The following is a 26,563-nucleotide window of genomic DNA, read 5'->3' as shown; positions in this document are numbered from 1 at the left end:
TTAAGTGATCTGAAGGGGAGCCAAAACACAGAGGACCTCAATAATAAGCTGGCTAAGCTCAATGAAGATATAAATAAATCCAAGGATGAATCCAAAGAAGCATTAAGAAAACCAAAAAATGACCTTGAAAAGGAACTCAACAAAGGGATAGATACTATATAGAAAAAGGTAATAGGAAATACAAACCAAATTGAACAAGGCCAAGCCTCTCTAGCATCCCTCAAGAACAGAGTGAATCATGTGGAGGACAGAACCTCAGAAATAGAATATAAGACAGAAGAAACAGTTCATGAGTCCAAAATCTTGAATAAGTTCAAAAATTTTTGTGAATCGAACATGAGGGAACTGTAAGATACATTTAAATAACACAACATTTGGATCATGGGTAGACAAGTAGGGGAAGAAATTCATACCAAAGGCCTGGAGAACTTACTCAACAAAATTATCAAAGAAAACTTTCCCACACTTTCAAAAAAAGACTCCCATCAAGATATAGGAAGCCAACATAACCCCAAACATACTGGACCAAAGGAGAAACTCTCCAAGACATATTATTATTAAGATTCCAAACAATGAAAACAAAGAGGGAGTCCTAAAAGCAGCAAGAGAGAAACAACACATCACATATTAAGTAATCCCATAAAAATTACCTCACATTTCTCAGTGGAACCCCTGAATGTCAAAAGGGCCTGAAATGGAAGACTGCAAAGTCTAAAAATATAGGGCTCCCAACAAAAACTACTGTACCCAGCAAAAGTATCTGTCAATGCTGAAAGAAAAACTTTCCAGGATAAAAGTCAGCTCTACAAATATATAAACACAAACCCAAACCTACAGAGAATACTCCAGGGAATTCTCCACACAGAAGATTCAAATATCCAATCTCAAGAGCTTATAAGAGCAGACTACAAAAACCAAAACTAGAGAAGGCTCAAAAAAAAAAAAAAAAGTACAAAGTCCAAGAAAACCTCAACCCCCACAAAGCACCACAGTGTGGTGGAGATTAAATCAAACCTCATAGTTATTACCCCAAACATTAATGCTCTTAATTTGCCCACAAAGAGACACAAGTTAAGAGGATGGATCAGAAAAATAGACCCCTCAATCTGCTGCCTTCAAGAAACCCACCTCACTACTAAAGAGAGACATCTCTTCAATGTGAAAGGGTGGAAAAATAATATTCCAAGCAAACAGAAATAAGAAACATACAGGCATTGCTATATTAGTATTGGTTAAAATAGACTTAAACCAACAGTAATAAAAAAAGACAAAGAAGGCCAGTTCTTACTCAACAAGGGAATAATCCAATAAGAGGTTATCACAATCATCAATCCATATACACCAAACACAGGTGCACCGCAATTCATAAAACCTACTTGCCTACAAAACAGAAATAATTACCAATAACATCATAATTGGGGACTTCAGTGCTCTACTATCATCAATAGACAGATCATTCAAACAGAGAAATAAGAGAGTTCAACAACACCATGGATCAACTAGACCTAACTGACATCTACAGAATGTTCAACACAAAATATAAAGAATATACATTCTTCTCAGAAGCCCATGGAACATTCTCCAAAATAGATCATATATTATATTAGGCCATAAAGTCTGCCTCCAATTATTCAGGAAAATAGGCATAACTTCCTGCTTGATATCAGATCACAATGCTATAAAGCTAGAAATTAACAAGAGATGTGCCAGAAACTCCATCAGCTCCTGGAGACTAAACAACATACTTTTAAACAATAAATGTGTAGTGGAAGAAATCAAAAAGAAAAATTTAAATTTCTAAATATTGAATGGCAATTAAAATATAACATACCAAAAATTTCTGGGACACAATGAATGCAGTCCTTAGGGGAAAATTCATAGCACCAAATGCCTTCATACAAAAGACAGAGAAATCTCAATAACCTATCCATACACCTAAAGGCATTGGACAAACAAGAAGAATCTTACCCAAAGAGCTCCTGGTAGAAAGAAATAATCAAGATCAGAGCAGAAATTAATTAATTGGAAAATAAGAAAAGAATTAAGAAAACTGGTAAAACAAAACCTGGTTATTTCAAAAAATAAACAAATTAATAAACCACTGGCAACTTGATAAAGCGAGAGAGAGAGAGGCTTCAAATTAACAAAATTAGAAATGAAAAAGGATAGGTCACCACAGACATAAGTGAAATTGGAAGAATCATCAGGACTTACTTCCAAAACCTCTACTCCACAAAACTGTATAATCTGGAAGAAATGGATTAATTCTTGGACACATATCACCTACCAAAGTTAAACTAAGAGCAGATCAATCTCCTGAATAAACTTATCACACCCATCAAGATTGTAAAGGTAATCAAAGACCTCTCCAAAAATAAGAGTCCAGGGGCTGGAGGAGATGGCTTTGCAGTTAAGCACTTGCCTGTGAAGCCTAAGGACCCCAGTTCGAGGCTCAATTCCCCACGACCCATGTTAGCCAGATGCACAAGAGGGCACACATATCTGGAGTTTGTTTTCAGTGGCTGTAGGCCCTGGTGTGCCCATTCTCTCTCTCTCTGTCTGTCACTCTCAAATAAATAAATAAAAGAGACAAAAATAAGAGTCCAGGACCATGTGGCTTCTCAGCCATATTCTTTCAAACCTTCATGGAAAAACTGAAACCATTTTTTTCTCAAACTGTGCCACATAAGCAGAGAACAGGGAAAGTACCCCAACTCCTTTTATGAAACTAGCATCACCCTAATACCAAAACCAGGCAGAGATGCCACAAGTGAAGAAAAGTATAGGCCTATATCCCTAATGAACTTAGACACAAAGATGCTGAACAAAATCCTCGCAAACCAAATTTGACAATGTATCAAAAGCATTATCCACCTTGATCAAGTATGGTTTAAACCAGGAACATAGGGATGGTTCAACATACAGAAATCTGTCAACATAACACACCACATAAATAAATTTAACTACGAAAACCACATGATCATTTCAATAGATGCAAAAATTCCCTTTGATGAAATACAACATTACTTCATGATCAAAACGTTGGAGAGAATAGGCATGGATGGTTTATATCGCAACACAATAACGACTATATATAAAGCACCTAAAGCCCAAGTGATACTTATGAGGAAAGACTCAAGGAATTCCCATTGAGACTGGGGACAAAACAGGGGTTCCTATTCTCACCTCCTCTCTTCAACATAGTACTAGCCCAATCAATAAGTCCTAGATCAATCAATAAGACAGAAGAAAGAAATAAAAGGATACAAATTGTAAAGGTAGAAGTTAAGTTATCCCTATTTGCAGATGATATGAGCCTATATATAAGTGACCCAAAAGACTCCATCTCAAAACTAAAGGTGATTAATTCTTTCAACAAAGTAGTAGCATATAAAATCAACACACAAAAATCAGCAGCCTTTCTATATGCAAAGGAAAAAGATATAGAGAAAGAAATTAGTGACACTGTCCCCATCAAAACACTCATGAAAGAAATTGAAAATGACCTGAAAAGATAGAATTACCTCCCATGCTCCTGGATAGGCCAAATTAATATTGAAAAAAATGGCAATCCTACCAAAAGCCATACACAGATTTAATGTAATACCAATGAAAATCCCAGCATCATTCTTCACAGAGATATAAAAAATGATCTCAAAATCCATATGGAAAGGCAGAAGGCCTTGGATATCCAAAAATATTCTCAGCAAAAGAAACATCTTGGGAGGCATCACCATATCTGATCTAAAGCTGTGTTACAAAGCCATAGTATATAAAAAAAAAAAAAAAAGCAAATTACTAGTATAAAAGTGGGAGTGTACACAAAAGAAACAGAATGGAAGACCTGGAATTTAGGTCAAGTAACTATAGCTACTGTATCTTTGACAAAGGACCCAATAACACAGACTGGAGAAAAGACTCCATCTTCAACTAATGGTGCTGGACAAACTGGATAGCCATATCCAGAAAAATGAAACTACACTCACACAGCTCACCATGCATAAAAATCAAGTCCAAATGAATTAAAGATCTCAATAAAAGACCTGAAACTCCTCTACTACTGGAAGAAAAAATAAGAGGATCTCTCTATGATAGAGGAGTGGGGAAAGACTTCCTGAACAAAACTTCAGTAGCTCAGGAACTTAAACAGTCACTCATCCAGTGGGACCCCATGAAGCTGAACAGTTTTTGCACAGACAAGCATATCATAAGCAGAGCCAATAGATTACCCACAGAATGGGAGAAAACTTTCTAGCTATAAAACTGGCAGAGGTCTAATATCTAGAGTCTACAAAGAACTCAAAAACCTAAAGAATAAACAAACAACCCACTCACAAAATGGGGAAAAGAAGTGAACAGGGAATGCTCAGAGGAAAAAATACAAATGGGAAACACACATTTAAGAAAATGCTCAGCATTCCTAGCCATTAAGGAAATGCAAAGTCAAACAACTATGAAATTCCACCTTACCCAGTAGGATATCAAACCTTAAAAAAATCAAATGAAAACAAATGCTGGTGAGGGTGTGAAGAAATATGAACCATCATTCACTGCTCGTGGGAATGTGAGCTGTTACAACCACTGTGAAAAACAATATGGAGAATCCTGGAAAGGATGAATATAAAGTTACCAACAGATCGAGTTATTCCCTTGCTGGGCATTTACCCTAAGAGGTCCAATCTCAGTTCAGAGATATTTGCTTATCCATGTTTATAGCTGCTGAATTCATAATAGCCAAGAACTGGAATCAACCCAGGTGCCCATCATTAGACAATTGGATAACAAGATGCAGTATATCTATATGATGGAATTTTACTCTGCAGTAAGAAAAAAATGACACAATGAAATTTGTAGTTAATTTTGGGTTCAATTTTGTGTTTCCCCCTTTCCCCTCTCCCAAGTCCTACCTTCCCTTTTGTCCAGGCCTCGAGATGCCTATCAGATATGTCAGCAACTCAGGCTGATACAAATTAGGAGCCACATATCTGGAACTGGGAAACAAGTCAGAATCATATTCAGATAATGATTTTGCTCTCCAATGTCAAGTTCCCACTAATCTTGGGCTATAAGAAGGACTATGCCCATTAAACTCTCTCTAAATTAATAATGCTTATCCCATCTAACCTGTGTTGACTTTACGCACCATTTGAGAATCTACTTTGGTTTTTCAGAGGGGAGCAGGACCTGAGGGGATAAATGACGCATCACATTTCAGCCCAGCCCCAGCCGAAACTATAGAGAATTGGGGAAATGGCAAGAGTGCTGTTTTCTCATGAACCTGATAGTAGTACAAGGGTGAAGTAGATAGACACTGAGGACACTCAACACCTATTAAACCTAAGATCCAGAGGCTCCATAGAGCCCATCATTGAAGTAGACTTAAAACACACCCAACATAGCTCATGGAATTTTGGGGAAGAGGGGGTGGAAAGATTGTTAGAGCCACAGTTTGGGACATTATGCACAGAGGCATTGCCTCTACCCCATAACTGACCACTGTCTCTAGAATGCATGACTCACAATCCTCATGGGGATGACCAGCATCCCCAGAGAGGAGGGACCCTCAGAAAATGCGTAGGGATGAGGGAAAGGATAGTACCAACATGTGTTATTTACATACTAATTATGTCCATAACTAATCAAAATCAATTTAAAAAATTATATTTGTACAGTGAAAAATATGGTCACATCAAGCTGGATTACATCTTAATAATAACTTTCCATCATGGCTAACTTGATGTGGCTGGGGTGAGAATTATTGACCTACATCTCATTAGATGGAGGAGGATTTGAATATTAACTTCTTTCCATGTATGTGGATATTTCAAGATTTATGAAGAGGATGTATAGAAAGAGTGCTTGGCATGGGAATCCAATAGCTGGATCAAATCTTCCATGAATAACTTGAGGGAGTGCCATTTCTACCATTGTGTTCATTAGTTGGAGATCCATTCCATTTCTTATGAAGAGCCCCAGGCTATACAAAGAGGATTAATAAAAGTTCTAACTCTGTCTCTGCTATGTTGCAGATACCTTTGTTGCTGGAACAAACATATGACATGTACCAGTTAATGGAAGGAAAGGGTTTATTTAAAGCTTAAAAAAATCCAGGGGAGACACCATTAATGGCAGAAGAAGCAGGCTGGCTTCATAGATCTTAGCAGAGAGACACCACCAAATAGCTAGCAAATGCAGAACAGCCAGACTTCAAATTGTTTCTGAACACACCTTAGGGTTGGTGTATACGGTTCAACCCCAGTGACTCCTCCTCCAGCAGGCTGTTAAAGATATAAGTAGGAAGCTTAACCTTAATAAAAAGGTAATTCAGTTGCTCTGCATGCAGAATTGACATTAAGAGATTGTGGATGCATAATATTTTGGTACATGGGCACCTGGTGATCGTTGGTCCTGGCACCCTGAAAAAATACTACTGAGGCTATGGGGGCATACATTCACCTTGAAACCACCCCAACTGTTAACCCATTACAACATGACTTTGACAATGCTTATTGGAAGAACATCAATTATTTGTTGGCCCACAAGGCAACTAAAAGCAGCATGGGGGCTGGAAAGATGGCTTAGCGGTTAAGCGCTTGCCTGTGAAGCCTAAGGACCCCGGTTTGAGGCTCGGTTCCCCAGGTCCCACGTTAGCCATATGCACAAGGGGGCGCACGCGTCTGGAGTTCGTTTGCAGAGGCTGGAAGCCCTGGCGCGCCCATTCTCTCTCTCTCCCTCTATCTGTCTTTCTCTCTGTGTCTGTCGCTCTCAAATAAATAAATAAATAATTATTTAAAAAATAATAATAAAAGCAGCATGGAAGCCTGGCTCTTCTGCCTTCTTTTTGTATCTGTCTTCCTTACTTTGGGTCCGATTCTTTCTGGATTCTGCATGTAGGAATGGGAATCTTCAAGGAGTATCTTCCTAAAACCCAGTGATACCTAACTTATCTTAGCCCCCTTCAAGGCCAAAGGCACAAAGATTAGAGTGAATGAAGCATCCATCTATCAGCTTTTACACCGCCCCGGTGCCATGCATGAAGAGCACCAGTCATCTTGGATTCAAGGAAGAGCAAAGCTTCAAAGACATCTCACCCCATAATAAAAGCTCCTCTGATCAGAAGAAGTCATCTCATGGAAGAAAACTGTTTTCTCGATAAATAAGGACTTCAACAGGGCTACCTGGAAGAACCAGATGAGGTACTGTTCAGTGAAACCACAGATTGTTCAAAACTGCTTCATTATATCTCCTGCTCATTACCCCTATCCTTTCTCTAAGGCCAAAACTCATGTCAGTACCTTGGAGATTTGGTGAAATGCTTGTTTTCATCTTCTTAAAGTGATCACTTTAATTAAACATCTTTCTTCCCCTTCCATGGCAACCTTTCTTGTGCTTTTTGTGATGAGTGGCTGGATCTGACATGTTGGAGTCCCTGGAGGTGGGGCTCTGGGCAGGATGTCAGTTGTATCGACAGTTATATAAACTTGCTCTGTTATAGTGCTCTTCTTACCTTCAGGTTTTATTGTTTTCTCTCACTTCTCTTCCATTTCATTTCCTTCCTTCCTTCCTTCCTTCCTTCTTCCCTATTTGTACTTTCTTCCATTCTTTCTTTTGTTTATCCATTCTTTCTTTTGGACAGGTCTTCATCCTGAAACAGGCTGACTGGCCTATGAAGACTGGCTGATCTCTAACTGTGGCAATCCTCCTTTCCCCACCTCCTGAGTTCTTGAATTTCAGGCATTCACTGCCACACCTGGCTTCAGAATAGATTTTTTTTTCATATTTTTTTATTTACTTGAATGCAGGCAGATAGAGAGAAGAGAGACAGGCACGGCGAAGGGGCAAACAAGGGCCTCTAGCCACTGCAAACAAACTCCAGATGCATGTGCAACTTTGTGCATCTGGCTTTATGTGGGTACTGGGGAGTCAAATTCAGGTCATTGGGATTTACAAGCAAGTGCTTTAACTGCTGAGTCATCTCTCTAGCCCTAAGAATAAGGTGCTTTTTTTTTTTTTTTTACTTAAATAAAGTGATACAAAAGTTTCAAGGAATCCAGATAATAATTTTTTTCTGGTATAGTAGTACATGTGTTCTCTTGTTATCATATTAAATATCAATAGCAACAGAAGAATCTCATACATACCATAATTTTCAAGTAGTGATGCATACATATGTATTTTAAGATATCTGTAATGGACATGTGATGTAAAATATATCTGCTGATGATACAATGATAGATAGCTCTAATACTATTGCTGTTTGTTGCTTATATTCAGTGAAAATGAAGCATTAAATTTCAGTTAGGGGTGAGTAAGGACAAGATGTCTTTTTATTCATCCAAGCTAAAGACCCCCTGAGTTTTACCTGTGGACAGAACCATTGTTCCTTACCTATTTATGTGACAAAAGAGAAGCAACACTGATTCTCTATAGCTCAATGAGCATGCTAAGATTAGACAAAGTGGCTAGTTTCTGTGTATGACATACTGTTTGGAGGTTGATAACACACCATTGAACCAAAGGAACATTGTTTTGTGGAAGAAATGTTTCAGTGAGTGGCAGGTATTAAACATGGAGCTTATGGCTGGGAATGGTTATGTCATGTAGCATATACTACTGCAAAGTGTGCATGATAGAACAAAGGAAAGATAGGAAAGCTGCTATGAGAGCAAAGACTTGAAGGAAGAAAGAACAAGGAGCCCTGTGGACAACTGGGTAAAGGTGACTACAAATGGGATGCATTACCTTGCACTGAATGTATTATTTATTGCAGGAGCAGATGATAAATTGAAACAATGTCATATTACTAAGTAAGAGAATTGAAAGATGAAGGCTTCTTGACAGAATTATAGACTTCTTCCAAGATGAATGCATATATTATCTCACATATCATTGGAAAACTTTGCTTTTATTCAGTGGTACAAATATATAATTTTTTTTGAGGTAGGGTCTTACTCTAGCTCAGGCTGACCTGACACTCATTCTGTAGTCCTGGGCTGGCCTTGAACTCACAGTGTTCCATTTACCCCTGTTTCCCAGGTCTCAGGGTGGCCTCGAACTTGTAACACATATGTTTTTTGAGGGAGGGTTTCACTTTAGTCTAGCCTGAAGTGGAATTCACTATGTAGTCTTATGGTGGCCTTGAACTCACTGCAATCCCCTACCCCTGCCTCCCAAGTGCTGGGATTAAAGGTGTGCACCACCATGGCAGGCTCAGGTACTACATTTTAAAAGTTCCTAGAATAGTTTAGATTTTTATATCAAATGAGAAAAGTTTGTAATGTATTCATTAATGAATTGTTCAAAGAACAGAAAGATGAACCATTAAGGGGTCATAAAATGGAATTCCTAATTAGGGGAAAGATAATCATTAGAAGACCCTACTGGAAAATTATGGTCACCTATAATCTTAAGTATCTATTTATGATGACAAAAAAAATAAGTTAAAACAATTCATGAAACTAATGAGATGTCCAGAAAAGACAGTCCAAGTTGTTTTCTATAGTTTCAAAAGTAGCCCTGGTCCCTTGGCTATAGGGTATGATTGAAGTGAGAATGTTGAACTCTAGGTTAAACTGCAAAGGCCCACAAGCTTCATGAGGCAGGTGAGAATGAATGAATGGATTTATGATAATAGCAGAGTGTTATCCTGTAAATCAAACCTGACACATTTTAGAGAGTGTGAGATTAATAACTGAAAATTTAGATCCAATTTTTACTTTCCTTGAGTTGTTTCTTTCCAATTTTCCAAATGATCCTAGACAACTCCTCTTTTTAAGAGCTATACTGCAATAACTCTAGTAAGAGATAAATAAAAACATGAAAAAAACAATATCTGGCTGTTGAAGAGGGGAAGAATATATGTAATATTTTATATTGAGAGACAGAGCATTGAGGCAAAGGGTCAGTCCAGGGTTGGTTTAGTTTCTGCCACAAGTTACTTGGTAGGTGATGTTATAATGAAGTTCATGAGTATGAGAGATGCAGAAGGAAGGTGGTGAAAGTTAATTTGGACAGGTTGATTTTTAGATAATGTGTGGAGGTCCAGATGGTGATGACACCTATACATGTGAATTTAAACACTCAGAACTCAATGAAGTCTGGGTAGAAAATAGAGCTTTAGGAGTCATCTACCTGTGGATAATGAGAGAAAATAAAGGAATGCCCAAAGGATTAGAAAGCCAAAGCAGTCTGCAGTGGAGTAGAGAAGGCCCCCAAAACCAGATGGGTACAATACCTGATGCCACCAATAGAGAAGCTAGGTAAGGACCATGACAAAGACCTTAGTGGGTGGAGGGACACAGGCATTGAAAACCATCTGCATTTTGATGTGCTGGCAAAACGTCTGAACTTTTAGAAATCTCATTGCATGGGGAAAATGTTCAGCATTTAAAGGTGCTTTATTGCAAAGCCTGATGGCCTGGGATCAATTGTCCCATACCAACATAAAACCAGATGAAGAAAATGGCTTATGCATCTGGAGTTTGTATTCAGTAACAAGAGATCCTGGCATGCCCTTTTTATCTCTCTTTCCCTATCAGATAGCAAATAAAAAAAATACAAATTTTATAAAAATTAAAAAAGAAGAACTATGTATTGTCAAAAAGACATGCAGTCCATGATTTTTTTGTGGTTTTTGTTTTTTGTGTATGTATCATGTTTATTCAGCCTCTTTTTTTCTTTTTTTAAAGTTTTTAATTTTTATTAACATTTTCCATGATTATAAAAAAAATATCCCATGGTAATTTCCTCCCTCCCCCCGACACTTTCCCCTTTGAAATTCCATTCTCTATCATAATATCTCCCCATCTCAATCATTGTACTTACATATATACAATATCAACCTATTAATTACCCTCCTCCCTTCCTTTCTTTACATGATTTCTAGTCATGAACAGTATACTTCTATCATTCTGGTTAGAGCCATCTCATTTAAACAGAGACCAGCAGTTTATACTCCTGAGATCACAATTCAGATTTTGCAAACTGAAATTCATGCTTCATAGGAATTACTTTCAATTGTTTTTTTAATCTTATAATTTACACACTACTTTGATTTTGCTTTTAGACCCTCACTGTGTTGAGGTAAGGCCCATTGTGACAACCCCATTGCTAAGTTAATATACCATTTTCTTCCTGGGTCAGTGTCTAATCATCTTCCAGTAGGAACTCTGGTTTTTTTCAGTGATCACTCTTGTCTATAAGTAGAGCACCTATAGGAGTTATCATTTACAGGTTGGGGAAATGTCACAGTGGTTAAAGGTGCTTGCTTAGAAACCATGCCAGCCCAGGTTCAATTCCCTAGTACCTACATAAAGCCAGATACACCATGTGGCATTTGTACCTGGAGTTCAGTCCAGTGGCAAGAAGCCCTGACAAACTCATATTCGCTCTCTCTCTCTCTCTCTCTCTCTCTCTCTCTCTCTCTCTCTCTATCTATCTTTCTCTTACACACACATGAATAAATAAAGCAAATGTTTTTTTTTTAATTATTTAAATGAGATGTTTGAGGGAGTAAAAGGAACAAAACTAAAAGATACTTAAACAAATTGAGACTCTTGTGGGCAAACCAGGATATATGCTCACCCTAGTTATATGTTAGAAGTATGATAAAGAATTTGATATTTTCTATGTCATGGAAGATATCAGGCATTTTGGGCTGCATGACTATAAAAACATTCCCAACTAAGGGCAGTACCATGTAATTTATCCTTACATCTCCAACATGTTGCCCAGTGTTAGTTCACATTTGGACTCATTGTTTGGTCAAGATATCCAAATCAATTTCTATTTAACCAATTTATTTGGTATCAAAGTCAACATTGAAGAAATTTCATGATGTTAATAAGTGCCTATTGCCTACCATCTGGAAAGCAGTATTTTTACAAAAAATATTTGTATATATTTGTAAGTAGAGAGAGATAGAAGAGAGACAGGGAGACAGAAAGGGCTCTCAAGAGCAATTGATTCCTAGAAAGGGCTCTCCAGGACCTCCAGCTGCTTTGAATGAACTCCAGATGAGTGTGACATTGTGCATCAGGCTTTATGTGAGTACTGGGAAATCGAACCCAGGCTGTTAGGTTTTGCAGACAAACACCTTATCAGCTGAACCATCTCTATAGCCCCCAAACAGTATTTAATATAGTCATGTTGGGAGGCCTTTAGGACACACTAAGGTACTGTTTGTTGTTGTTTACATAAAGAGGAGGTTCAGAATCAATGAGGCACAGTAGGATTAAACAGTGCACAGAATAGAGACTGTACAGCAGAACTTCTTGAGATTTATGTGTATGTGAATTACCTGGGGACTTTGCTCACTTGTAGCTGTTGTCAACATGGTCTTAATATGTGAGTGGATAAATAACTGTAGCACATCTGGATGATGGAATATTATCTGGTACTGTAAAAATGAGTTATCAAGCCATGAAAGAGATGGAGAAATTTAGGTGTTCAGTTCTAAATAAAAGAAACCAATCTATAAAAGTAGTCATTTATATAATTATTCAAACTACAGGATATTCTGAAGAAAACAAAGCTATGGAGACATAAAATGGAAACATGGCTAGGTACCAGAAATTAGTGGGAAGAAAGGAATGAAGAGCAATCCTTTTAAGATGATGAAACTCCTACCTATAGGATAATACTGACGCTACATAGCATGATACATTTGGCAAACATATAGTATGAGTAATGCTGGGTGAACACAACTATGGGTTTTGAGGGACAATGATATATTAACATGGTTTACAGATTGGTACATGTGTCACTCTGGTGGGGATGTTGGCACCAGGGAAGGAGTCTGTACAGGGAGCTGGCACTCAGTTTTTCTGTGTACCTAAAACTGCTGCTCTAAAAAAAAATAAGATTTGCTTAAGTTAATAATGGAGGACATTAGTAATAACAGATTTTGGTCTGTAGATCAAGGAGCCAGCCAAGGCTTTCTGTTTTATTTATTTATTTGTTTGTTTATTTATTTATATGTGTTATTATTAGTAATATATTCTGTATAGATATATCATGTGTTGGTACCCTCTTTTTTCTTATCACTGCCTCCATTCTGCTGGAGATCCTCCTCAGTGGGGTTTCTGGTATTCCCCATAGGTTTGTGGGTTATGCATTTTGGGAGCAACAGTCATTTTTTTGTAGGGGAGGCAAGGCCTTGGTACAATGTCTCAATCTATAGCTTTCACAATCTTTCTGCCCCCTCTTCCACAAAATTCCCTGAGCCATGAGTGAGTTTTAAGTCTACATCAATGATGAGCTCTCAGGAGCTCCTAGATCTCTGTTTTGGTAGGTGTTGAATATCCTCAGGGTCTGTCTCCTACACTCTGGTGCTGATTGTCAGGTTCAGCATGGAAGCAGCACTCTTGCTTATCTCCCCATTTGTTGCAGTCCAGTTCACATTGCTGGTAGAAATCACCCAACCAAGAGCAGCTTCTGGGAAGAAGGGATTTATTTTTGCTTACAGGCTCTAGGGGAAGCTCCATGATGGCAGGGGAAACCTATGGCATGAACAGAGGGTGGACATCACCCCCTGGCCAACATAAGGTGGGCAATAGCAACAGGAGAGTGTGCCAAACACTGTCATGGGGAAACTGGCTATAATACCCATAAGCCCGCCCCAACAATACACTCCCTCTAGGAGGCATTAATTCCCAGATATCCATCAGCTGAGAACCTAGTATTCAGGACACCTAAGAGTATGGGGGACACCTGAATCAATTATTGTTAAGAGTTTTAACTATTATGTTCCTTGGAGTTTCTTCTGTGGTCCTGACTGGTGTTCTGTGAGCTTCTTACATATGCATGGGCCTCTGTTTTGTGAGATTGGGAAAATTTTCTTCAATAATTTTGTTGAATATGTTCTCTATACCTCTGGCCTGGACTTTCTCTCCTTCTGGTATTCCCATGATCTGGTCATTTTGGTCATTTTAGGCATTCCACTGTTCCCTCACATTGTTTGCATGATTTTTTTTGACTCACAATCAATTTCTTCTCTTTTGTTTCCCTGCTTAGGTGTCTTCTCTTTTGTTTTCCTGCTTAGATGTTCTGTATTCCACATGAATGACTATGTTAGGGGTTCTAGAGAAGTTTTCAGAGATCTATTTGATTTTTGTTTCCTGTTGTATTATTTTGCCTTATGCCTATCTCTCTTTTTGAGGTATGATTTCAGTTTGAGGTCTAATTTTCATGATGCTTCCTTAAATTCATTCTTGCATTTAATCACATCTTCATTAAGCTTAATCAGATTGTTATTGAGTTCCTCTATTTGTTGACTCACCTTCAATTTGTTTATATCTTTGTTGAGGCTTCTCTGATTTTCTTCAAGTCAGTTAAGCCTAGTGACAAAAGCTGAATCCTCCAGCAGATGATTCTTCTCAATTTCATTTATGTGATTTTTTTTTTTAATGGTTTGCTTCCAGTTCACCAATTGTTTTAATCAGGATCACATTTCTGGTTGTGTTTCATTTTGAGATTCATTTACTGTTGTTTTCTCTATGATTTTATTGGAGGCCTCCATTGTGTGACTAGGCATCGTTGGTGGAGATCTATCAGTTTTTTGACTTTCGTTGGTTTTCTTGCACTATAGTCTACTCATCTTGGTAAATTTTTTAGACTACTGAGGAAGAAGAAAATATTAAAATTGTAGAATCTTCAGTGTGTGTTCTGATATAAATGTGAACCAGATTTGTGTATTTTGGGGTTATAATGGCAGATATGCACAACGGGGAGATTGCAAGTACTTCAAAGGTACCTGGGGAACTGGGCAGTGGGGAGCTGGCAGCTCTGGTCTACTCATGCCACTTAACAGCACAGGGGAACAAGAGGCTGGGGAACCAGGAGCCAGAAAACTGGAAAGCCATGGGCAAAAGGCCAGGTCCCACAGTGGCCCATGCACCCTCTGGCATGGGGGAAGAGGGATTTAGGGACCTAGGGGATAGTCAATCAGGAAACGCAAGCAAAAGGCCTGCTTCTACAACATGCAGAGATCATGCCACCCCAAGCTAGCAACAGGAGTACTGAGAGCAGAGAACTGGAGGAATGAACTTGGATCTCTGGCCTACTCACTCAGCATACACCCTCTGGAAAAGGGGATTCAGGAGTTGAGGAAGCAGGGGCCACTCAATCAAGAAGGCCTCATTTTTTTAATAATAAAAATGCCATATATTTATAGTATATAACATGATATTTTTATGAATGTGTAGGTATATGGATAAATTGCTTAATTAACCTATCCATCACCTCACATACTTGTTATTTTCTTGTGATAAGAAAGTTTACATTATTAATTATAGCCACCTGATCATACATTAGAGCTCTTGAACTTATCCTGCCCATCTGAAATTTTGGATCTTTGCACCAGTATCTCTCTAATTCCTTATACCACCTCTGCCCCAAACACTCCAGCCTCTGAAAACCATCACCACTATGCTGACTCTATGAGTTTAGTCTGCTAAGATTCCACATTAAGGAAAGCATTAGGATTGTTCATTCTGTGCCAGACTGTTGCAGGCTTTAGTTGCACATCTGGCATGGCCTCATGGCCAGTACATGGTCACAGTATAGTTTCATGGACTGAATGGTAAAAGTGCTGCAACTTGTGTCTTCTCACAGAACTATCTGCTCATGAGTCACTCCTCTCCTCTAGGAGGACCCGCATGGTATGGCATGGCATGGCATGGTGTCACCATTTTGGTCCTCAATTCTTTGGTACATTTTTTCCCCTCAAAGCTAATGTCTAATTCAAATTTAGCTTTACTTATTTATGAGAGAGAAAGAGGCAGATATATATAGATAGTTAGATAAATAGATAGGTAGATGATAGAGAGAATGGGTACAGCAGGATCTGTAGCCATTGTGTACAAACTCCAGACACATGTGATACCTTGTACATCTGGCTTACAAGGATCCTGGAGAATCAAACCTGGGTCCTTTGGCTTTGCAGGCAATCGCTTTAGCTGCTAAGCTATCTTTCCAAGACTAAATTTACCTTTATAAGGCTTCCAGATTTGGGGTTGTCTTTCTTCAGACTCCATTGCATAAACTGAGCTTAGTCCCACCTCTCAACCAGGAATGCACCATGACCTCCCAAAAGAGAACTTGAAAGAGAATGAATTAAGAAGAGTCTATGACTTCTGTGAACCAAATTTCTTATATTAGTCTAAGGAAAGTCTTTCAAAAAGATCAAGAGTTCTTTTGGTTTGTTTTTAGAGAATTGGAGCTCCAGGGCCTCAGTCACTGCAATCAAACTCTGTATGCTTGCACCACCTAGTGCATATGTGCGACCTTGCACTTGTCTAGCCTTTGTGCATCTGGCTAATGTGGGATCTCGAGAGTCAAACATGGGTTCTTAGGCTTTTCAGCAAAGCGCTTTAACTACTAAGCTATCTCTCCAGCCCTGCTTATGAGGTTTTTAAAGAGGAAAATTATTAAGGTCAAGAATGAAACCTAAGTCACATTTTTAGGAAACACAGGCTGAATCTCTCAGACATGAGTTGGTGTTACAGTCCACAGGTAGAAGTTTCCTTCAGGACGCATCAGCAATCAGTGGATGAATCAGTGCGCCTAGATTTCCAGGACCATCTCCCTTACTTAGAACCCTTCATTATAGACCTCACTCACATCTACAAAATGCATTGTCAATGATACCTACACTAGTATTTGACAGCCTGAGGAATGAACTCCACTCAGACTGACAAGGGAAACTGAATATCACAGAATCTCATTGCCAAAAATGAGGACCCCTTTCCAAAGGCATCACTTAGCTAGCTCATCTACAGCTCCCACAGTACTTCCATATTCCAATCTCAGAAAGCTGAAGTATTGCCCCTGACCCTGAATTGCTGTACTTTTTTTTTTTTTTTTTTTTTTAAGTATCCTCACTTGCCAAAGGCAACAAGGGAAAAGTGCTGAAACTTCAAGAAGCCTGGGTAAGAAGCAGCATCTGAATATTACTCTCTTTGCTTGGTAGTATAAAAGCAAGAGGAAGACCCAGATTTGAATACCAGTTTCAGTTTACAGTCTGAGTGGCTATGAACAAATGCTCATCACTGGAATAAATAAAACCTCCAGAGCTATTATTCTATAGCAAAGATTTAATTACTCCATTTCACTCTTTGGAACTTTGTTATAACTTATTTATTTCTTCATTCATTCATTCATTTATCAATTTGTGTGTGTGTGTGTGTATGCATGACTATTCATGTGTGTGAGTGAGGGTGTACACTTTCCACTGTATGTACGTAAAGGTCAGATGACAAATTACAAGTACATTCTTATCATTCCACCTTACTTGAGACATGTTTTCTCTGAATCCTGATCTCCTGTTATCTTTGTTGTTGTTGTTGTTTGTTTGGTTTTGGCTAACCTTACAGAGAAGTCTGAGAAATTCTCCTATCTCTGCCTTTTATCTCCTTGTTAGTGTACTGAGATGATAGAAGCCCACTCTTGTAGTTGTTTGTCATTGTTGGGACAAATACCCAACCAGAAGTAGTTTATGGGAAGAAAGGATTTATTTTAGGCTTAGATAATCCAGGGGAAGCTTCATCGTGGCAGAAGAAACTGGCTCACTTCATCGTATATCCACAGCATGGAGACAATCGCAGGTATGAGAAAGCAGCAACTGACTCTGACCCGTGAACTCCAACCCCAAATCCTCTCCTGGTGACACAGTTCTTCCAGCAGGGCTCCATCCCCCCAAGACTCTAGTAGGTGGAGACAAAGTAAAAATCTTAATCATAGCATTAAGGCTATGGAGGCTATGGAGACATTACATCCAAACCACCACACCCACCATGGTTTCTGGAATTTTATGTGGTGACTAGGGATGGAACTGAGATACTCATACTTGAGTGGCAAGTATTTTTTATTATTATTATTTATTTATTTATTTGAGAGTGGCAAGTATTTTATCCTCTGTGCCATGTCCTTAGCTTGTCTTTAAAACTTTAAATGACAGCATTTAGTCCCAAACTGTATATGCAGGCTTCTTTCCTGTTAGAGACATACTACCAAATATTCCCTGAGAACACTTTTTCTCCTTTATCTGAGTCTTACCTGTGCTGTTCTTTCCCTGTTGTCTGATCACATGAAGGCTTCCCTGGACAGAACTAATCATTCTATTATCTGACTCACATGACAATTTATGCATCTCTTTTGACATCAATCACAATTATATTCTGTTTCTTTTCCTATCAATCTGTCTCCTAAAGTTAAATTCTTGATGGCAGAACTTAAGTGTAATTATTGATCTGCATAATCCAAGAAATGCACCAGATGTGTGGTACAGAGTTCAGGCTGATTGATTAACTGTTGGTTAAAGGAATGAGTGAACTATCAAATGGTGAGTGAATTAATAAAAACTGCCTTTACAGCACTGGGATATTAAATAAATTTCTTCCCTATTGGCTTTTATACTCAGGCTAATTTGGTAGATTTCAAAGTTCAAATTTGTTAATAAAGAGACCCAGAAAAAGTTAAAGAACTTGCTTAAAATAGCCATCTGTTACATGTGAAAAAATATAGATTTAGTCATATCACTTTGCTCTTTCTGATGCATGTAAATTTGCTTCTGGTAAGTAAAGAGTGAGAATAAATATCTGAGAATTCACTTTTTTATAGATGAGAAACTTTTCTCTAAAATCCTTGTGAACTTCTATTGTTAATGCTATACTGCTACATAAAAGATTCAATACACACTAGGGAGATTCAGGACGTTTAAAAGAGCAGGGAAAATGAACAAGATGTGTTGTATGCCATAGGACTTCCCTTAGCTTTCGTTGTGCAGAGGAATATCATACTTGTAAGAACCATCTTTAATATGCAAACACCATGTTAATGATTCAACCTACAGATCAATAAGTATTGAAAAGATTTTTGCCTTGTCACATTAATATCCTTTCACCCATCAGTGGGGCACAGTCCTCTCAGATGTTTGTATTTAACTGAACTCAATGTAAATAGATACGACGAGCCTGGTGGTTAAATGGATTGTCAGCCACTAGATGTTTTGCATAATGATGATGAATAGGAGGTGAAAATGTTAAATGGAGTAGGAGTTTCCTTGAGGGAAGGCTCAGCGACTTCATACTTTCAAAGTGCACAAAGCAGTCGTCTGATAAACATGTTCAGTGCAATACTAGCATCTTTGTTAGAAAGCCATTCCACTACAGAAGTCTATGTTCAGTATAATTAAAATCTATTTGACCACCTAGAAGCCCATTTACATTCATATTTCTCTCTTTACTCATCCCCCATCCTTTAGCTTGTTATAGCCTAGAGTTATTAAGTGCCTATGGCTATGGGTAATGAGCACTTATGTGTGTGTGTGTGTGTGTGTGTGTGTGTGTGTATGTGTGTGCATGCACACACATACACACACTGTATTGAGTAAGAAATTATTAGATAATAGTCCCTTTAGATGAGCTTTCTTATTTATTCTCATAATACATTTAAATGATAGCTAGCATGATTGCTCTCATTTGCAGAGGTGGGAGCCCTGCTGGTGAAGCATCATGCCAGGATCACACAGGTAAGTGTTTTGGGTAGAGATGGGACGGGATATCCCTCAAACAACTATCTCACCTATATTTCTCACCGATTCTTCCCAAACACATAGATGTCATTGGAGACATGCACATATCACAGTCTTGTTGTTTTCTTGTCCTATCTCTGCCCATTTTGTTCTTATTTTTTGTTCACAATTCCAAGCTAAAGTGATCAGTACTGACTGAAAACCACAGTCAATGATTGTATAAGGGCTGAGGAGATAGCTCAGTCTTTAAATGTTTTCCCCATAAGCACGAGGACCTGAATTTGTACCTCAGTACCCATCTAATAATGCCAGGCATGGAAACAAGTACAATCCTGTTTTAGGAGGACTGGAGGTGGGATGGGAAGATCCTAGGGACTCATGACCAGGTGTCTAACCAAATTGGTTGCCTCTAGGTCATTGAAAGACCAGGTCTCAAATAAAAGACGAATGGCAAAGCTAATAAGTAACCCCTGGTTGATCTCTGCCCCCCCACACACACATCCATGCACAAGCTATAGGAAATGAAGGGATTTCTCTCCTAACTCCATCATCCCTGGATAATGGTGTCTTCTGGTCTTAAGTGAGAGCAACACTCAGCTTCAGCAGAGTCTACCCTCTGGGTAAGTGTCCATTCAGAAGAGGGAAACAAGGGCACCACAGCATTACTTTTCTTTTCTAAAACAAAACACAGCAATATGCACATTCTTAATTTAAACCCATATTTTTAAACTGTTTCACTGATATCTGCAAATGTTAATACTTTGAAACTCTACTTATATTTTTCTTTTTAATATTTAATTTAATATATAGCAATTAAATTATTTAATAATTTAATAGTTTTCTTTTAAATGTTCATTGATAGTTCTTAGTGGGCTTAGATGCCAAGACTATTAGGATTCAAACTCCATTTTGGAAGAAAATAAGCTGTGGTGAGAAGGAAGAAAAATATAGGTAAAATAAAAAACAAAAAGAGTAAAGAGAGAGAAAAATAGGAGAAGATTGAGGATAGTCTTTATTATACCTTCTTAGGCCCCTGTGAATCAGGTATCTCTCTAAGTACCTGAGGAAGGTTTGACTTTTTAGTATGTCTTTCAGGATGTAGGATTTTATGGTACCATTTCCATTTCCATTTGTGTCCAGTTTTTTTGCTCTACCCCCCTCCTGGTTTTTATCCCCCCACACACACACACTTCACCATCCCTATTGTCCAGTCCTCAAGATATTTATTAGGTATGTCACCATCACAAGAAGATTCAGGTTAGGAGCCACAGATGAGTGAGAATATGTGATGATTATCTTTCTGTGACTGGGTGAGTTCGCTAAGAATGATCTGTTCCAAGTTTGACCATTTTCCTTCAAATTTCATTGAATCATGTTTCCTTACTGCTGCATAGAATTCCATCATTTAGATATACCACATCTTAGTTATCCAGTCATCTAGTGATGGACATCTGGGTTGATTCCAGCTCTTGGCTATTATGAATTGAACAGCTATAAACATGGTTGTACAAATATTGCTGAGCTGAGGTGTGGAGATTTTAGGGTAAATGCTCAGTAAGGGAATAATTGGGTCTGTTAAATCACTATAGCCATCTTTTTTTAGGAGTCTCAATATTGCTTTTCATAGTGGTTATACCAGCTTACATTCCCACCAACAGTGAGTGAGGGTTCCTATTTCTCCACAACCTCACCAGCATTTGTTGTCATTAGATGTTTTAATGCTTGCTATCCTTACTGGGGTAATGTTGAACATTTTCTTAAGTGTGTGTTTGCCATTTGAATTTCTTCCTCTGAGGACTCCCTGTGCAGTTCTTTGCCCCATTTTGTGGTTTGTTTGACTTTTTATTGTTTGGGCTTTTGAGTTCTTTGTAGATTCGAGAAATTAGGACTCTGTCTAATGTGTATCTGGCAAAATTTTTCTTCCATTCTGTGGGTAATCTATTGGCTCTGCTTATTGTATGTCTGTGACAAAACTTTTCAGCTTCCTGACATCCCAATGGTTGAGTGATTGTTTAATTTTCTGAGCTACTGGGGTTTTGTTCAGGAAGTCTTTTTTCTTCCTCCTTCTCCCTTGGCACAGGTTTGTAACTCCCATTACCATCATGTGGGTAACATCCACAATGAGCCACTGATCAGAGAGACATATAAGGTTTCCCAAAAGAAGACAGATTTCTGTCAAAGTACTTGATGACCTACCAAAGGTTAATGGTAAGACCCTATTGACAAAAAACTATATGCTGTTGGAATGGAACATGGAGTGATCTGGCTGGAAACTAGAAGAAAATCAATTCCCGACAGTTAACTTGTCTAGTGCCAGAAGGTGTTACATGAGCAAATGGGGGAAAATAACCAACATCTGTCTAAGAAGCTTGTGGTTTAAGCTACTCAGCAGCAGTCAACCTGGCATGATGCTCACACAAGTGCAATAGTGACACACAGCCATGGTGGGTTACCAAATGTTCTTGATTTGGCTAGCACATTCACTCAATGGAATGGAACTTATACCTAGAATGGGGAAACAAGTCAGAGTCATATCCAAAAACCAGCCCACTCTCCAATATCAATCTCCCATCAATAGTGAGCTACAAAAGGACCTACACCTATGAAATTCTCTCTAAAATAATAATGGGTATCCATGTATTTTGCACTGAGCTCACCCTCTGTTGGGGAATTTGCTTCTTTTGTCAGAGGGATACAGAACCTGAGGAGAGAATCATCCCATTACACCCCACCAGGACATCAGCTGAAACTATAGAATTAGTGGTATAATAAGCAAGAGCTGCTTTCTTGGTGAACCTGGTATCAGCCCAAGGATGAAGGAGACAGATGCAGAGAACACTCAACTCCTACCAAACATATCCAGATATCCAGAGACACAGAGACTCCCAAGACCTCATCAATGAAATAGACCTAAAATGAACCCAACATGGCTCAGGGAACTTCATGGAAGAAGGAACAGAAGATTGTTAGAGCCATAAATTGGGTCTTTATGCACAGAGACATTTCCTCTCCCCCATAATGGATGGCCACCCCAACAATGCAAAACCCATAATCCTCACGGGGTGGGGGATGACAGGGAGAAGGCTAATGATGGTACCATCATGGCTGTATACACACTATATACATAACTAATAAAACAAAAGAAAGAAAGTAACCTGTGAAGCCTTGGGCAAGATTAGGTAACCTCTCTGAGCTGCAGTCTATTTCACTGTAAAATCGGCTGGTGCTGCTTCTCCCACGGGTGTATTATGAAGATGATGATATGATGTAATCAAGAGATTTAGCTGCTGTTTACATGTGCCTGCAATTTTCCAATTGCCAGCTCCAGGAATTTGAGCATTTTTTTTAACTTTTTCAAAAATCTGCAACAAGTGGAGTAATAACAGGCAGCTGGCTATATACATATATATGCAATGACGATCCAATTAGATAATATGTCCCACAAAATAGCAGAAAGCCTAACGTATTGTATGTACTTGTATTGTAAAGCAATTTCCTCTGAATTGAAACATTCTCTCCTGGGGTGGGGTGGGGGGAGAGATACAGACTCATGAGACTCAGGGAGTGAATAAAGCAGAAACCTGCAAGATTCCTAAGTCCCTTCTCAAGATTATGCAAGGAGAAAGCAATCTGAAGTCATTCAGAGAGCTCCAGGGATGCAGCTTTGGTAGGTCATTACCCATGCTGAGGCACACTTCGTGGTGACACAGCTGCTATTGAGTCAGGCATGCTCCCGTGGGTAACTCCACTCTTGAGCTCTGTGAGAAACTCCAATAAACTCATTGGTTCACTGAGGTGGACTCTGTTGTAACTGTACTTTGGTCTGTCATCTTAGCCCTAACTGGGTGCCTTACCTGTTCATGTCCTTCAGGGAGGTTAACACAATAGCTTGACACATGCTTGTTTGTTCTCCTTCCTTCTTTTCTGGCACTGGAATAATATGAGCTTATCACTCACTGCCCTCACACTGAAGGTGACTTCACTGCCCTCAGTCTGTAAGTAACTCACTGAAAGTTTGCCATGCCTCCATGGTCCATTCGTACCTTTCACTTTCCCATATCCAAACAACTTGTCATTTGACTTATACACCTTACTATTGCACAGTGATTCTGCCTCTGTCTCGATTGCTTTAGTGCTATGATAAAACATTCTGTCCACCTTTGTGATGTTCATTGCTGCCACACTCATCAAAAGTATTCAGCTATGAAGTGAATTACTATTTGCAAAGCTCCCATCCCATACAAACAGTACATGGACTGTATCTTATGTTAAATCATGGCTGTCATTTGTGTCTGTGTGACTCTGGGACTAAAATGTGTTTATGCACCGTTCTTGAGTCCATATACTAATCTGGGGAGGCTTACGCCAAATGATGGCTAAAAATGTCTTTCATTCCATTTGAGTACTATACTTCTCCACATTTACCATGTCTTCTCCAGTCAACTTTCCCACAAGGCAAACAACAGAGGGAAAGGAAATTTTTGATCAATTAACCAATTTTATAAGTGTACAAAGGGGATATCAGGTGTCTACCATTAGATACATTCTACCTTGTGGTAAAACAGTTTATTGGGGAACAGGTAAGATAGGGTGTCATGTTACAGAAATTCTCAAAAATCTCACTTACTTCAATCTTTGGAGAGGTTTCATGAAAGTATAAGTAAAGCTGTAAAAGAAGTTAGAGATAGTTTATGTATTAAATGAACTAAATGACAGGATTCTGAGAAACATACAACTTGTAAGAGTAAAAAGAGGGCTGGAAATAAGAGAGGCCACACAGGAAGTGGCAAGACTTAATGAACTTGTGGCTGTAAAGGGAGAGATTGAATGAGCAGGTTCTAAAATGATCTCAGCCTTAGGCCTGCTTGACTGACACTGAAGTAATATTCCCCACAGGGACTGAGCTGAAAAGTTTCAGTAAAAAATTAAAATCTTGATCTTTGCCGTGTTAAACACAAGGTGGTAATGAGACCATGGGAAGCTACTTTGGAGAGCCAGCAGGAAAACAAGATTTTTAAATGGCTGGAGAGAGTGAAATGTGCAGGGAACCCTGATGGGCCTATTAGAACGTCGTACCTTTCATTATGCTGTGTTGAGCCTCTCCATTTAGAAACTCCAGAGATATTACCCAAGTGTTTGCTACAACCTGACAGAGTAGGTACTGCCGATGTCTTATAGACATGTGGACTAACATTCTGAGAGAAACTTGCTTTAGCCAATGACCCCCGTTGGTAAAGTCTAGAAGGAAGATGGCTTCTTTTGCTAAATTCCACATGCCTTCCACGATTCTGTGTGGGAAGGTATGTTAGTTTCACTTTTATGTCTTTGGTGGAGAAATGACACAAGTTTTGTGGATTTATGGTCTCCTAGTAACAGTTTATTAACTATAACTTTTTTTTTTTCCAGATGAAGATCATATGAGTAACAGCTTTGGCTAATGAGCTCACAACTCACTCAGTGACTTCTGCCACACTGGGTTCTAGCTGCTTGCTAACAAAATCAGAATTGAAGCAGAAAAGTACATACCAATAAAGCAGTTCCCATCCCCTTCACTTGCCATAGGATGGGGCCTGGGTATCCAGGAGTGACAATGAGAAATATATTTCTTGTTCTTAAAATAGAGAGCAAGAAGGTCTGGTTGTGATGTCCAAGTCACTTCAGGGATTGTTCATCAGTAATGATCTTTCAGTTGCCAGAGCCATCACAAGTAGATGCAAGAACTAGGAAAGGTGGAAAAAAACATATGAAAAACATGGAACTTTGATAATATTTTGAAGCTTCTGCTTGATAGGTCATGGCATACCATTAGGTAAAACAACACATTTTCTTTCTATGAAAGATAATTTCATGTTTTTTTTGATAAATGGTAGACTCCTAACTAATTCCATCAGCTTGGGTATTTAGTTTTGTAAATTAACTCCTTGACTTTAGAGAAACAAACTTACCAAACATAGATTCTTCCCATAAAGTTTTGCCAAGGCACATATATTTAAATTATCCTCCAATAGAATCAAATGCCCATACTTTGGTCAAGAAATGGCTAGACAGATATGGATATGAGTGTGCTACCACTAGTGTGTTACCACTATTATTAGGTGAAGTACAGATGCAATTTGTGTTATTTCTCATGATTTTTCTTAGCTTCATAAACACACATTTAAGTAAGGAAGAAAAAGATGAAAGGTTAGATATATAGACAGATAGATGATACATAGATAGACAGACAGAAAATTCCTAATTTCTGCTTCATTCCCATGTATCTATAAAACCTACTTTTTAACCTTTGTAATAGCTGTTACTCTTCCCTTCCCCACGACCTTGGTCTGTAACATTTGTTCCAAAAGCACCTGATTTTTCTTTCAGATTTCATTGCTAACTCTGATTCTAGCTGTTTTATCAATACCTTTGTTGTAAATGTTAACCGATCTAGTAGGATTATAAGATAAATGTGGTTATGGGAGAACCAAGGGCCCTGGATTTCTGGTTTGCATGCCTAGGATGAATGTACCTCTCCAAGAGAGAGCTTAGAAAAAGAATTTCATTTCATGAATGTGCTTATAACTTGTCAATGCACTGACAGAGCACAAAGATTCTGAGTACTTCCTTTTACTTAATAAATAGTAGGTTGTCTCTATTTTAACTTACTAAAATGATGTTAAACTCCATAAAGAAAAAATTATAACAAGAATATTTTATTCCATACACTGTCCATTTGGTAAAGCTTCAATTATTGCTGATGGCTATTTATCCTAATCCCAGGGCTAAAATTAATAATTCACCAATTTATACCATATAGATTTTCTTGTATTAAATGTAAACAGTGTGAGAGAGCGATATGAAAGTTTTAAGTGTGGGGCTGGAGAGATGGCTTAGCGGTTAAGCGCTTGCCTGTGAAGCCTAAAGACCCCGGTTCGAGGCTCAGTTCCCCAGGTCCCACGTTAGCCAGATGCACAAGGGGGCGCACGCGTCTGGAGTTCGTTTGCAGAGGCTGGAAGCCCTGGCGCACCCATTCTCTCTCTCTCCCTCTATCTG

The 26,563-nt window shown here is 38.6% G+C and overlaps 1 non-coding gene across 1 annotated transcript; it reads left to right on the top strand.

Annotated features, from left to right (window-relative positions):
• Window positions 1-6,312: 6,312 nt before the first annotated feature.
• On the top strand, window positions 6,313-6,419 carry LOC123464297. Its single transcript, XR_006639524.1, has one exon. It is a non-coding gene; the product is annotated as a U11 spliceosomal RNA (small nuclear RNA).
• The last annotated feature ends 20,144 nt before the right edge of the window (window positions 6,420-26,563 follow it).

This window comes from Jaculus jaculus, chromosome 10 (assembly GCF_020740685.1).
Source record: "Jaculus jaculus isolate mJacJac1 chromosome 10, mJacJac1.mat.Y.cur, whole genome shotgun sequence".
Lineage (NCBI taxonomy): Eukaryota > Metazoa > Chordata > Mammalia > Rodentia > Dipodidae > Jaculus > Jaculus jaculus.
Note: the sequence above shows the minus strand (reverse complement) of the source record. Positions and strands in the feature narration are given on the sequence as shown.